Genomic DNA, 12,566 nt, shown 5'->3' with positions numbered 1-12,566 from the left:
TTCCCTTCCTTCATCCTTCTTTTCCTCTCTCCTTCCCTTCCTTCCTACTTCCCTTCCTTCCTTTCTAATTTCTTTCTCTCTTTCCCTTCCTGCCTTTCTTTTCCCTCTCTTTCCTTCTTTTCTTCCTACTTTCCTTCCCTTTCCCTTCCTTCCTTCCTTCCCTTTCCTTTCTTCTTCCTTCCCCTTCCCTTCCTTCCTACTTTCCTTCCCTCTGTTTCCTTCCTTCCTTCTTCCTTCCTTTTCCTTCCCCCTCTTTCCTTCCTACTTTCCTTCTCTCTCTTTCCCTTCCTTCCTTCTTTCCTTCTCTCTTTCCCTTCCTTCCCTCCCTTCCCCCTCTTTCCTTCCTACTATCCTTTCCTTCCTTCTTCCTTCCCTTCCCTTTCTTTCCTTCCTACTTCCTTCTCTCTCTTTCCCTTCCTTCCTTTCTACTTTCCTTCCGTCTGTTTCCTTCCTTTCTTCTTCCCTCCCTTTCCTTCCCCCTCTTTCCTTCTCTCTCTTTCCCTTTCTGCCTTCCTCTTCCTTCCTTCCTTTTCCTTCCCCCTCTTTCCTTCCTACTTTCCTTCCCTCTCTTTCCCTTCCTTCCTTCCTCCTTTCCTTCTTTCCTTCTCTCTTTCCCTTCCTGCCTTTCCTTTCCCTCTCCTTCCTTCTTTCCTTCCTACTTCCTTCTCTTCCCCCTTTCCTTCCTTTCTACTTTCCTTCCCTTTCCTTCCCCCTCTTTCCTTCTCTCTTTCCCTTCCTTCCCTTTTCTTTCCTTCCTTCCCTTTCCCTTCCTTCCTTTCTAATTTCCTTCTCTCTTTCCCTTCCTGCCTTTCCTTTCTTTTCCATCTCCTTCCTTGCTTCCTTCCTCCTATCCTTTCCTTCCTTCCTTCTTCCTTTCCTTCCTACTTCTTTCTCTTCCCCCTTTCCTTCCTTTCTACTTTTCTTCCCTCCCTTTCCTTCCCCCTCTTTCCTTCCCTCTCTTTCCCTTCCTACCCTTTCCCTTCCTTCCTTTCTAATTTCCTTCTCTCTTTCCCTTTCCTTCCCTATCTTTCCTTCCTTCCTTCCCTCCTTCCCAAACAACCCCAAGTTAAACCCTCCCCTGTGTGTGTGTGCGTGTGTCTCATCTTCTAAAGATCATAACTGCCCCCCCCCACAAAAAAACCACCAGTACCACCACCCCCCTCCCCATCTCACAGAATGATCCCAGGTGCCCAGCCTCCTGGCCCACCCGGCAACCTCTCCGCTTGCCCGACTCACGATGTGGCCTTCGCCCTCGCTCTCCCTCCCTCCCTGCGATGCCCTCTTCCCCTGCCTCGGATGGATAGCAATTTAGGCAAGCACGACACCATCACCAGGTGAGGACGGGGAAGGGGGGGGGCTTTCCTGCTGTGCCCGCTGGGTACGGGAGTCCCCCCCCTCCACATTCCCACCCGGCCTCGGTCCTCCGAACTGCTCTGTGCCAAGGAAGACAATTCGGAGGGGGGGGCAGTGCCAGCGTTTCCCACAGGTGGTGGTCCCAGGAAGCCCCTTGAATGTGGCAGAAGACCCTCCCCCACGTGCATCTGTCCCACCCCCTCCCTCCCTCCCTCCGCTGACCACTTCTGCAGTTTTGCTTCCTTTCCAGGCCCTGTTTGGTCATCCAGTTGAGCCGGCCTCGGGCAAGGAACCAAAATGGCTTGAGTGTTTGTTTGTTTATTTATTTTTTTTTGCAACCAAATACAAACCAGGTTTGGGAGGAAACCGGTTTCGAAACCTCCCAGTTTTCCAAACCTGGAAGCTTTCGGCCACACACACAAACACACACACACACAATGGCTGGATGTGGGATAGATTTCCTCCCCCCCCCCCACACACACACACACTCCGGCCCGGCCATCTTTTCCAGCCCGACCGTAACCCCGCAGTGCCCGTTCACTGCAACCGGGCCGTTCCTCCTCCTCCTCCTCCTCCTCCTCCTCCTCCTCCTCCTCCTCCTCCTCCTCCTCCTCCTCTTTCCTTCCTTCTCCGCATTTTGCAACTCCCTTCGGCTGCTTCCAATTTTGCTGCGTTGCTCCAAATTTTCCTCCCGGAGAAAAACGCACGGAAAGGGGAGGCCGGAGGGGAAGGGGAGGGGATCTCTCCCCCCCCCCCGGAAAAAAATAAATTCGATAGCCACACCTCCTCTCTCGCTAATTTTTTTTTTTTTTTTTTCTTTTCCCCCTGCATTTTCTGGCACTTTTGCATCTCCGCTCTTTGGCAGCCACGATGTGCAACTACACAACATCATCACCGGGCCTTAAATGTTTTTTTTTTCCCCCCCAGTCTTCCCAAATTCCTTTTCTCTTCCTTTTCTTCTTCCTTTTCTTTTTTCTTTTTTCTTTTCTTTTGCTCCTTTCTTCCCTTCCCTGCTCTTCCTTGCTATTTTTCCGCACCTTCCTTTCTTACCTTCCTTCCTTCCCTTTTCTTTCCTTCTTTCCTTCCTTCCTTCCCTTTTCTTTCCTTCCCTCTCTCTTTCTTCCTTCCTTCCTACTTTCCTTCTCTCTCTTCCTTCCTTCCTTCTTTCCTTCTCTCTTTCCCTTCCTGCCTTTCCTTTCCTTCTCTTTCCTTCTTTCCTTCCTACTTTCTTTCTCTCTTTCCCTTCCTTCCATCTTTCCTTCCTACTTTCCTTCTCTCTCTTCCTTCCTTCCTTCTTTCCTTCCTACTTTCCTTCTCTCTTTCCCTTCCTTCTTTCCTTCCTACTTGCCTTCTCTCTCTTCCTTCTTTCCTTCTTTCCTTCCTTCTTTCCTTCTCTCTCCTTCCCTTCCTCCTTGCCTACTCTCTCTTCCTTCCTTCCTTCTTTCTTTCCCTTCCTGCCTTTCCTTGCCCTCTCCTTCCTTCTTTCCTTCCTACTTTCCTTCTCTCTCTTTCCCTTCCTTCCTACTTTCCTTCTCTCTCTTTCCTTTCCTTCCTACTTTCCTTCTCTCTCTTTCCCCTCCTTCCTTCTTTCCTTCCTCCTTTCCTTCTCTCCCTCCCTCCCTTCCCTCTTTCCTTCTCTCTTTCCCTTCCTGCCTTTCCTTTCCCTCTCCTTCCTTCTTTCCTTCCTACTTTCCTTCCCTCTCTTTCCCTTCCTTCCTTCCTTGTGCTTACACAAACATCCAAGCACACCCATCGCTGGAGGGCCCCTTGCAAATGCAGGACTGGAGTGTTTGTGTGTGTGGGTGTGTTTCGGTGTGGACATGGCGAGCCACAACACACAACCCTGTCACGGATGCTAAAGCTGTTGTTTTCCTCTTCTTGGCACGCGTGTTTCCGTTGTCTCTAAACATGGCTGGCGGGGAAGGGAGAAACGTGTCCGGTTGCGTAACTTGGAGGCAGGTGTGAGTAAAGGTAACCCTCGACTTACAAAACCACAACTGAGCACAATTGAGCCTGCAAAAGTCGCAGCTGGGAAAAACGGCCGTAAGCCCCTCTTTTCTCAGCCCCGTTGTAACTTTGAACGGTCCCTAAAACGAACGGTTGTAAGACAGGGATTGCCTGACTTACAACCACAACTGAGCGCAACATTTCTGTCGTTAAGCGAGACATTTGTTTTAGGAGAGTTTTGCCCCGTTCTAACTCCTTTCTTCCCACCGTTGTTAAGTGAATCTGATTCCCCCCTCCCCCCTCATTTGACTTGGCTTATAAAAAGGTCACAAAAGGGGATCGTGTGACCCCGGGATAAGGCAACTGTCGTAAGTACGAATCGGTTGCCAAGCCTCTGAATTTTGATCGGCAAAGGTCGTAACTCTGAAAAACGGTCGTAAATTCCTTTTTTTCAGCGCCGTTGTAACTTCAAGCGGTCACTAAACGAACCGTTGTAAGTTGAGGACTGCTTGTTCGGGCAATCCTCACAACTAAGCTGAGCCCAACATTTCCGCTGTTAAAGTGAGACATTGGTTCAGTGAGTTTCGCCTCGTTTTACGACCTTCGTTGCCACCGTTGTTAAGTGAATCACCACGGTTTTTAAGTTAGCAACACGGTTTGTTGTTAAGTGTTGTTAAGTGAAACCAATAATATCTTAACCAATTGTTTATTTATTTATTTTATTTATTTTGTCACATTTCTATGCCGCCCAACTCCCAAGGGACTCTTAAAATATTAACTCAGTTGTTAAGTGACTCTTGCTTCTCCGTCAACTTTGCTCTGTCACAAGGTCGCAAAAAAATGTGACCGTCATAAATACGAGTCGGATGCCAAGCCTCCGAATTTTGATGACCCTGACCACGGGGACGCTACGACGGTCGTAAGGGGTGAAAAATGGTCCTAAGTCATATTTTTTTCCCCCCAGCGCCGTCGTAACTTCGAACGGTCGCTAAACGAACCGACGTAAGTCGAGGGTTACCTGTACAGCTGCCGTCGCGCACCGATTCGGAGACGTGGCATTGGCATCTGGTGATATTTTTTTTAAAAAGACGTCGTGACTCAAGAAACATTGCGGCGAAGCGGCGGGAGGTGCTATGGATTTGGTACGGCAAGGTGCGAGATTCACGGTGTGTGTTGTCTTAAGGCGTTGGGAGTTGCGGCAGGGGGAGACAATTTTGTGTGTGTCGTCCCCCGTTCCCCCCCCAGGTGTGTGTGTGTAGCTTTCCTTACAGATTCAGGCCTGTTTTTAACAGCAACGTGGCACCGGCGTTTTGCACAAGCACCGGAGGACGACTTACTGTGTGTTACGATTGTGTGTTTCTCCGGTTTGCACAACTGCCTTAAAGTTCGGACGAGGGGGAGAGTTTGCAACAGGGGGTGTTCATTACACACACACACACACACACACACACACACACACATCCCTCTCCCCTGAATCGGACGGAACTCGGGAAAACTGTAATGCATTCATCAAAACCCGTCTCGTCTTTCGGTCTCTCTGCAGCCGGAACTCCTGGCTGGGAGAATGGCACATCCGGCCCCCTCCCTCCCCCAATCTGGTGCCCTTCCAGAGGTGTGGGCATCGGGCCCCTGAATCCCAGGGCCCCTGGCCTGCGCGGTGTACCAAAGCCGAACCTAATAGCCGTGACCCATTTTTCAAAGGAGGCGGCCTATAGGCCTGGCTGGCGTCGTCTCCCACATGCAAACGGCTGGAAACTTTATAAAAATATGCGACGGTAGAAGTAGAAATAACGTCGTGAGTTCCCTCCCGTGTAGTGTTGTATTAGTGAAAGTTGTGAGCGCTTCATCGCCGGAGGTTTTTAAGAAAAGACTGGGCAGCCAACCTGTCTGAAACGGTATAGGGCAGTGAGAAAGCCTCTGGAGCCTGGGGAGGGCAGAGGGTAATCTTTTTGCCGTCGTGTGCCAAAAGCAGAGGGACATGGGGGGGTGTCGCAGGTGTGCGTGCCCACATCCATAATTCAATGCCCCCCCCCCCCCTGCGCTCCCTCCGCTTTTGGCACTTGACGGCAAAAAGGTTTATCGGTGGGCCCGGCAAGCCCATTTTTCGCCCTCCCCAGGCTCGAGAGGCTTTCTTGGACACTGGGGAGGGCAAAAACAGCCTTCCCCACCCATTCCAGAGGCCCCTCCGGAGGCCAGAAACAGCCCATTTTCCGACTTCCGGTGGGCCCGGAAGGCCCGAAAATCAGCTGGTCAGCGCGCGCATGTGCACTGGAGCTGAGCTAGGGCAATGCTCACGTGCCACAGATATGGCTCGACGTGCCACCTGTGACAGGCATCCCATAGGTTCGCCATCACGGGTATAGGGCTTCCTGCCTAAGCAGAAGGTTGGACTAGAAGACCTCCAAGGTCCCAAGACTTCCATCTCTTGTTACTCTGTTATTCTATAATCCCAGATCAATTCACCAGCGGAACAGCTCGCCACCGGAATTTGTGGTTGCTCTGGATGTTTTTTAAGAAGAGGCTGGATATAGGGGGTTGGACTAGAAGACCTCCCAGGTCCCGTCCAGCTCTATTCCGATTGATTGATTGATTGATTGATACAGCCAAGGGGAGAAAAAAAAATAAGCATGACAGATACGGTAGCCCTCGTCTTAATGACGGCAGTCGAGCCCGAAATTTATGTTGCTGAGTGAAACATTTTGTTCAAGAGAGCCTTACGACATTTCTCGACAGGTTTGTTAAAGGAATCGCTGCGATCGTTCGGTTAGGTTTGCGATGCGAATCCGGCCTTCCCCCGTGCGACTTTTACTCGTCGGAAGGTCGCCAAAGGAGAGCTGCGACGGCTATAACGCTCCCGTCAGTTGTCAAAAGAGCTTGAATTTCGATCGTGCGACCCACGCGGCTCGTAAGTGTGTAAAAACGGTCGTCACTTTTTTTTTCCAATCCTTGAATGTCACTGGATGAACGAGAGGACTGCCTGTAATACACACCTGGAATATTCTACAGTCCAGTTTTGGTCCCCACGTTACAAAAAAACAAACCGTTGAGACTTTTGGAAAAAGTGCAGAGAAGAGCAACGAAGAAGATCGAAGGCCCGGAGACGAAAACATACGAAGAACGGTTGCAGGATTTGTGTATGAAAAGAAGGACTAGGGAGGACATGATAGCATCCTCCCAGTATTTGAGGGGCTGCCCCAAAGGAGAGGAAGGGGTCCACCTATTCTCCAAAGCCCCTGAAGGCAGGACGAGAAGCAACGGATGGAAACGAATCAAGGAGAGAAGCAACTGAGAACTAAGCAGAAATTTCCTGACAGTGAGAACAATTATCCAGTGGAACAGCTTGCCACCAGAAGTTGTGGGTGCTCCCATCACTGGAGGGAGACTGGACAGCCATTTGTCTGTGGAATGGTAGGAGGTCTCCTGCTTGGGAAGGGGGCTGGACTAGATGACCTCCAGGGTCCCTTCCCCGCTCTATTCCTATCGATCGATTTGCCAAGAAGGCTTGTTGTGTTTTCCCTGGAGAATTTCCGCCTGGTCCTCGTTCAAGGTTGCTTCGGCCTCTCCCTCCTGCCTTCTCGTTTTTCTTTTTCTTTTTCTTTTTCTTTTTTCTTTTCTTTCCTTTCCTGCCAATTCAGCCCGGCCTCTTCAGCCGCTGGAGAAAGAAGAGAGAGGCTTTTGCAAGGAAAGGTCATCGCGATGGAAAGTTTCCCAGCTGGCGCAGCCGGACAACGAGATCGTTCCTTCGTTTCGTCTCTTTTGGACGTTCTCTGACCTTGGAGATGACGGGGCCCGGCGCAAATTAACTCGAAATTATTATTTATTTATTTTTTTATTGGCGAACCAAATTCAAAGTGGCTGAAAATACAATCCTCGAATGACAGCCCGTCCGTCGAGTGACCGTTCGAAGGTCCAACAGGAGAGGGGGAAAAAAAAGGGACTTTAAATCCGGTTTTTGTATAAACGCTGCATATCCGATGTTAAATAGAAATGTTACTATATTTTACGTATGCATATAAAGTCAATAAAATATTTAAAAATAAAACCGGTTTTTTCACATTTAAATCCGTGGCAGCCATACACACACACACACACACACACACACACACCCCGCGATCATGCCATCCAAATTCAGATGCTCGTATTGACGACGGTCCCGTGATTTGGCGACCTTCGGACGAGCGAAGCCAACGGGGAACGAGAACCGGATTCCCCGCACAAGCGCGCGACCGGCGTGAACGGCTGCGGCGACTCGCTTAACGGCGGGGGAGGGGATGAGGAAGGTCGTAAGACGCGGCGAACGTCCGCTTCCACGTCTCGCTTAAGTCGCGGGAATGTGGTTCGGTCGGGGGTAACTGTATGCTCCCATTGTTTTGGGGGAACGGGGGTTTGCAAAGGAAGGTCTCCAGCACCCCCTGAGAAAGCTAAACCAGGATGCCTGTTGCGTCCTTTCGCCCGCCGGGGGAAACTCGGGCAAGTTATGGCTTGTGCTCAACATGGCTTATTGACGGGTTTCCGGTTTTTTTTTTATTTTCTTCTCCTTCCCTTGGCAACCTCTTGAGTGGGGAGGGGTCCGAGGCCTTCGTTCTCCTCTCAGCCCAGGAATGCAGAGCGACGAGTCCTGCCCGGGTCTGTTTGCATGAAGAAGCGCCTGAAGGGGAATGTCTTATTCAGCGCACACTGCACACAAGCACACAAGCACACGTACACAAAGTCACGCTTTTGTTGTTGTTGTTGTTGGAGCAAAGTTGCGGTGGCGCACCGAGGGTGGGGCAGGCACAATCTACTTCCTGTTCGGCGCTGGCTCTGTGTGTGTGTTTTTTGTTTTTTGTTTTTTTTTTGCAGGAGAGAGTGTGTATTGTTGTGCGTTTAATCCGAGAGGGTGTGTATTGTTGTGCGCTTAAGCCCGGCTGTGGGGAATTCTGGGAGTTGAAAGTCCCACCCCCGGCTTAAAAAAGTTTTCCAACTAAAACATAGGTAGTCCTCGACTTACGACAGCTCGTTTCGTGACCGTATTTACAATGGGGCTGGGAAAAGGGACTTAGGGCCGTTTTTCACACTTAACGACCATTGCGCCCTTTCCCCCCCCGGCCACGTGATCAAAATTTGGACGCTCGGCAAGCGGTTCGTCTTTTTATGACGGCGGCAGTGTCCTGGGGTGATGTGATCTCGTTTTGCGACCTACCGACCAGGTTGGCTTAACAACCACGTTACCAACTTGACAACCATGGGGACTCGCTTAACGACCGTGACAAGAAAGGTCATAAAATGGGGCATAGCTCACCTAACAAATGTTTCTCTCGGCAACAGAAATTGCGGGCTCCATTGAGATTGTAAGCCAAGGACTACCCGTGGAATGTAGGATAGGATAGGATAGAAATTTAGAATAGAATAGAATAGGAATAGAAATAGAAATAAAATTAGAATTAGAATAGAGAATAGAATAGAAAACATAGAAGAGAAAAGAAGAGAAGAGAATTCAGAATTAGAATAAATTAGAATAGAATAGAATTCAGAATTAGAATTAGAATAGAAATAGAATAGAATAGAAAACATGGAATGGAATGGAATGGAATGGAATGGGATAGAATAGAATAGAATAGAATAGAACAGAACAGAACAGAACAGAACAGAACAGAACAGAACAGAACAGAACAGAGGTCTTCTAGCCCAACCCTCTGCTTAGGCACGAAACCCAATACCATTTCAGACAAATGTCCAATCTCTTCTTTAGAAAAATCACTCCCTTTATTTCCTCTCCCCCCCCCCCCCCCGGCTTGTTTCCGAAACACCAGGAACAACATGACACCATAATAACCGACTTAGCCAATAATGCATTTCGTCTGGTGGGGGGAAAAAAAAACCCCGCGGCATTTCCATTATCTATTCTATATATATTTATATTTTCCTCTCCTGGTATCCATTCGTGCTTCGTTCGGGGGTCTTCTTTGATCGTTCCCTAATTTGGGCCACCATCCTGATGGTTTTTCGGGTTGTTTTTTTGTGTGTGTGTTTATGTGGCTTTCAGGATGCTTTGGAGGCCGGAAACACACACACACAAAAGACACACACACACACACACACAAACACTAGAGTGACAACCTGGCGTTGTTTTCTGGTTAATGATTTGCAAAGCTTTGGCTAATCCTTTATCCCTGCCCGACTGGAAAGGACGCCGGCTTCCTTTGAGGCTCCTCATTAGATTAGGGTTGGGATCTGCTGTTTTCGGGAGCGACGGGAACAAGCCAGGATAGCCGTTCACACCGACACGCACCGCACACACACAACATCTGGGTGTTGCATTCTTTGCTCGCTTGCAAAACTGGGTATCCGGGCCTCGGTCGTCTTGCATTATTAATCCGATTCTTTTTTTTTACACCGCGCTTCCCCAACGTTGCCCCCGATGCACTTCTGTGTGCATGTCCTTTTGCAACTCCTCATCCTGACGTCACCACTGCACCAAGCTGGGTCCAAGACCGCTAAACCCTGAATGTTGGCTAGTCTCAGATCCAGCTGCTGGGCCTTGATTGCGCGAAGGTGGTTTTTTTTGGGACGGGTGTGCTTCAAAAGGCACAAAAGCTAATTTTCTCTTGTGCATGCATCCTGTGATTTTTTTTGGCCTAGGCCTGGGCCTGTTTTTTTTTTTAAAAAAAGAATTGACAGTTGGAAGGGGTCTTGGAGGTCTTGTAGTCCCACCTCCTGCTTAAGCAGGAAACTTGATACAGGTACCGTGTTTCCCCGAAAATAAGACCCTGTCTTATATATATATTTTTGAACCCTGAAATAAGCGCTTGGCCTTATTGCCATGCGCTCAAAAGCCCGATTGGGCTTATTATCAGGAAAAGTCTTAATTTGGGGAAAACAAGGTAGATAGAGATACATATATGGATAATAGATAGACAGACAGACAGACAGATGATATGGATGGATAGATGGATGGATGGATGGGTAGATAGATAGACATATGGATGATAGACAGAGAGAAAGATAATAGACAGATGGATGGATGATAGACTGACAGATAGATAGTCCAAAAGAGAGAAAGATGATAGATGATAGATAGGTAGATGGATGGATGGATGGATGGATGGATGGATGGATGGATGGATGGATAGATAGATAGATAGATAGATAGATAGATAGATAGAAAGAAAGAAAGAAAGAAAGAAAGAAAGAAAGAGAAAGAAAGACAGAAAGACAGAAAGACAGACATGGATGATAGACAGAAAGATAATATAGATGGATGGATGATAGACCGACAGATAGTTAGTCCAAAAGAGAGAAAGATGATAGACAGATGATAGATGGGTAGATGGATGGATGGATGGATCTATTGATAGATAGAAAGAAAGAAAGAAGAAGCCAAAGATAATTTAATTTCGTTTTAATGTATTTTGTATAGTGTGTTTTTAATTTTGGCTGTTCACCACCCCGAGTCCTTCAGGAGAGGGGGCGGTATAAAAATTTAATAAATAAATAAATAAGAAAGAACGATAGAGATAGATAGATGATAGATAGATAGATAGATAGATAGATAGATAGATAGATAGATAGATAGAAGGATGGATGGATGGATGGATGGATGATAGGTAGATAGAGACAGACAGATAATAGATAGATAGATAGATGATAGATAGATAGAAGGATGGATGGATGGGTGGATGATAGGTAGATAGAGACAGACAGATGATAGATAGATAGATAGATAGATAGATAGATAGATAGATAGATAGATACCCTGTTTCTCCCAAAATAAGACCTCCCCTGATAATAAGCCCAATCAGGCTTTTGAGCACATGGCAATAAGGCCAGGTGCTTATTTCAGGGTTCAAAAAAATATAAGACAGGGTCTTATTTTAGGGAAAACACGGTAGATATGGATGGATGGATGGATGGATGGATGGATGGATGGATGGATAGATAGATGATAGATAGATAGATAGATAGATAGATAGATAGATAGATAGAGAAAGATAGTTACCGTTTCCCCGATGCGCTCCAAAGCCCGATTGGGCTTATTATCAGGGGACGTCTTATTTTGGGGGAAACAGGGTAGTCCTTCACTTACGGCCACAATTTCTGGGCCAAAATTTCTGTTGTTCGGGAGACGTACGTTAAGTGATTTTTGGCCTACCTATTTTATATCCTTTCTGTGCCAGAGTTGTTAAGTGAATCACCGCAGTTAACAAATTAGTATCCCGGTCGTTAAGTGAATCTGGCTTCCCCGTTGACTTTGCTTGTCAGAAGGCCACAAAAGGGGGATCAAGTGACATTGCAACCGTCATAAATATGAGTCGATGGCCAAGAATGCGGGGGGGGAGGGGAGGGAATGCTACAAACGTCGTAACGGTGAGAAACGGTCGTAAGTCCCTTTCTTTTCAGTGCCGTCGGAACTTTGAATGGTCACTCAGTGAAGTGTTGTAAGTGGAGGACGACCTGCCACACTTCCGACAAATGGTTGCCCAATCTCTTCTTAAAAACTTCCAGTTCTGGTGGCAAGTCGTTCCACTGGTGAATTGTTCTCACTGTTAGGAAATTCCTCTCTTCCTTTTAGGTTGCTTCTCTCTTTGATGAATAGAAGAAGAAGTAGAAATAGGAACAGAAAGAGAAATAGAAATAGAAATAATAGAAATAGAATAAGAGATTCTTCAGTTCTTCTTTTTTTCCCATCGTCTCATCAAGCTCATTCCATGTGGAAAAGCCAAGCGGCTGAATGCCGTTACGGATGGCACGGAGGGCTGACCCACATTTTCCAATTTTCATCCGTTTCCCATGGAGGCGAAGCACATTTTCCTTCCGTTTATATTCGCCTCCTAAGCTTCTACAGGCGGTCCTCGTCTTACGACCAGAACCGAGCCCCAAAATTTCTCTCGCTAACTTTAAGACGGTTCTTCCGTGAGTTTTGCTTCAGTTTCACGACCTTTCTGTGCCACTGTCGTTAAGCGAGGCGATTGCGAAGCGAGTCGCTCGGTCGTTAACCGAATCGGGTTTGGCTGGTCGGAAGGTGGAACCGTCCCAAATTACAGGTCACGACAGTTCACTTAGTGACCGTTTGAAGTGACAACGGCACCGAAAAAAGTGACTTACGACCATTTTTCACACTTAACGATCATTGCAGCATCTCCGTTTAGCAAACTGACTCATATTGATGACGGTTGCAGCGTCCCCAGGTCACGTGATCCCGTTTTGCAACCTTCTGAGAAGCCAAGGAGCTAGATTCACTTAATGACGGTGTTAACTAATATAACAACAGTGGCAAGAAAGGTCGT

The 12,566-nt window shown here is 47.8% G+C and overlaps 1 protein-coding gene across 3 annotated transcripts in view; it reads left to right on the top strand.

Moving 5' to 3' along the window:
• The window catches only part of ZBTB4 (zinc finger and BTB domain containing 4), a 32,627-nt gene that overhangs the window by 753 nt on the left and 19,308 nt on the right, over window positions 1-12,566 (top strand). The window contains exon 1 of one of the 3 annotated variants that reach the window (XM_034408128.3): window positions 1,587-3,324. The exons of 1 other annotated variant lie outside the window; for it this stretch is intronic. The gene's annotated coding sequence lies outside the window, so the exon portion shown is untranslated. Of the gene's footprint in view, window positions 1-1,586; window positions 3,325-8,904; window positions 9,835-12,566 lie in introns of those variants that run through there. One more of the 3 variants, XM_087891616.1, reaches the window with a different exon arrangement.

Source organism: Pantherophis guttatus, chromosome 4 (genome assembly GCF_059756535.1).
Source record: "Pantherophis guttatus breed Tessera chromosome 4, ASM5975653v1, whole genome shotgun sequence".
NCBI lineage: Eukaryota > Metazoa > Chordata > Lepidosauria > Squamata > Colubridae > Pantherophis > Pantherophis guttatus.
The sequence above is the reverse complement of the archived record's forward strand: the minus strand, read 5'-3'. Positions and strand labels throughout refer to the sequence as shown.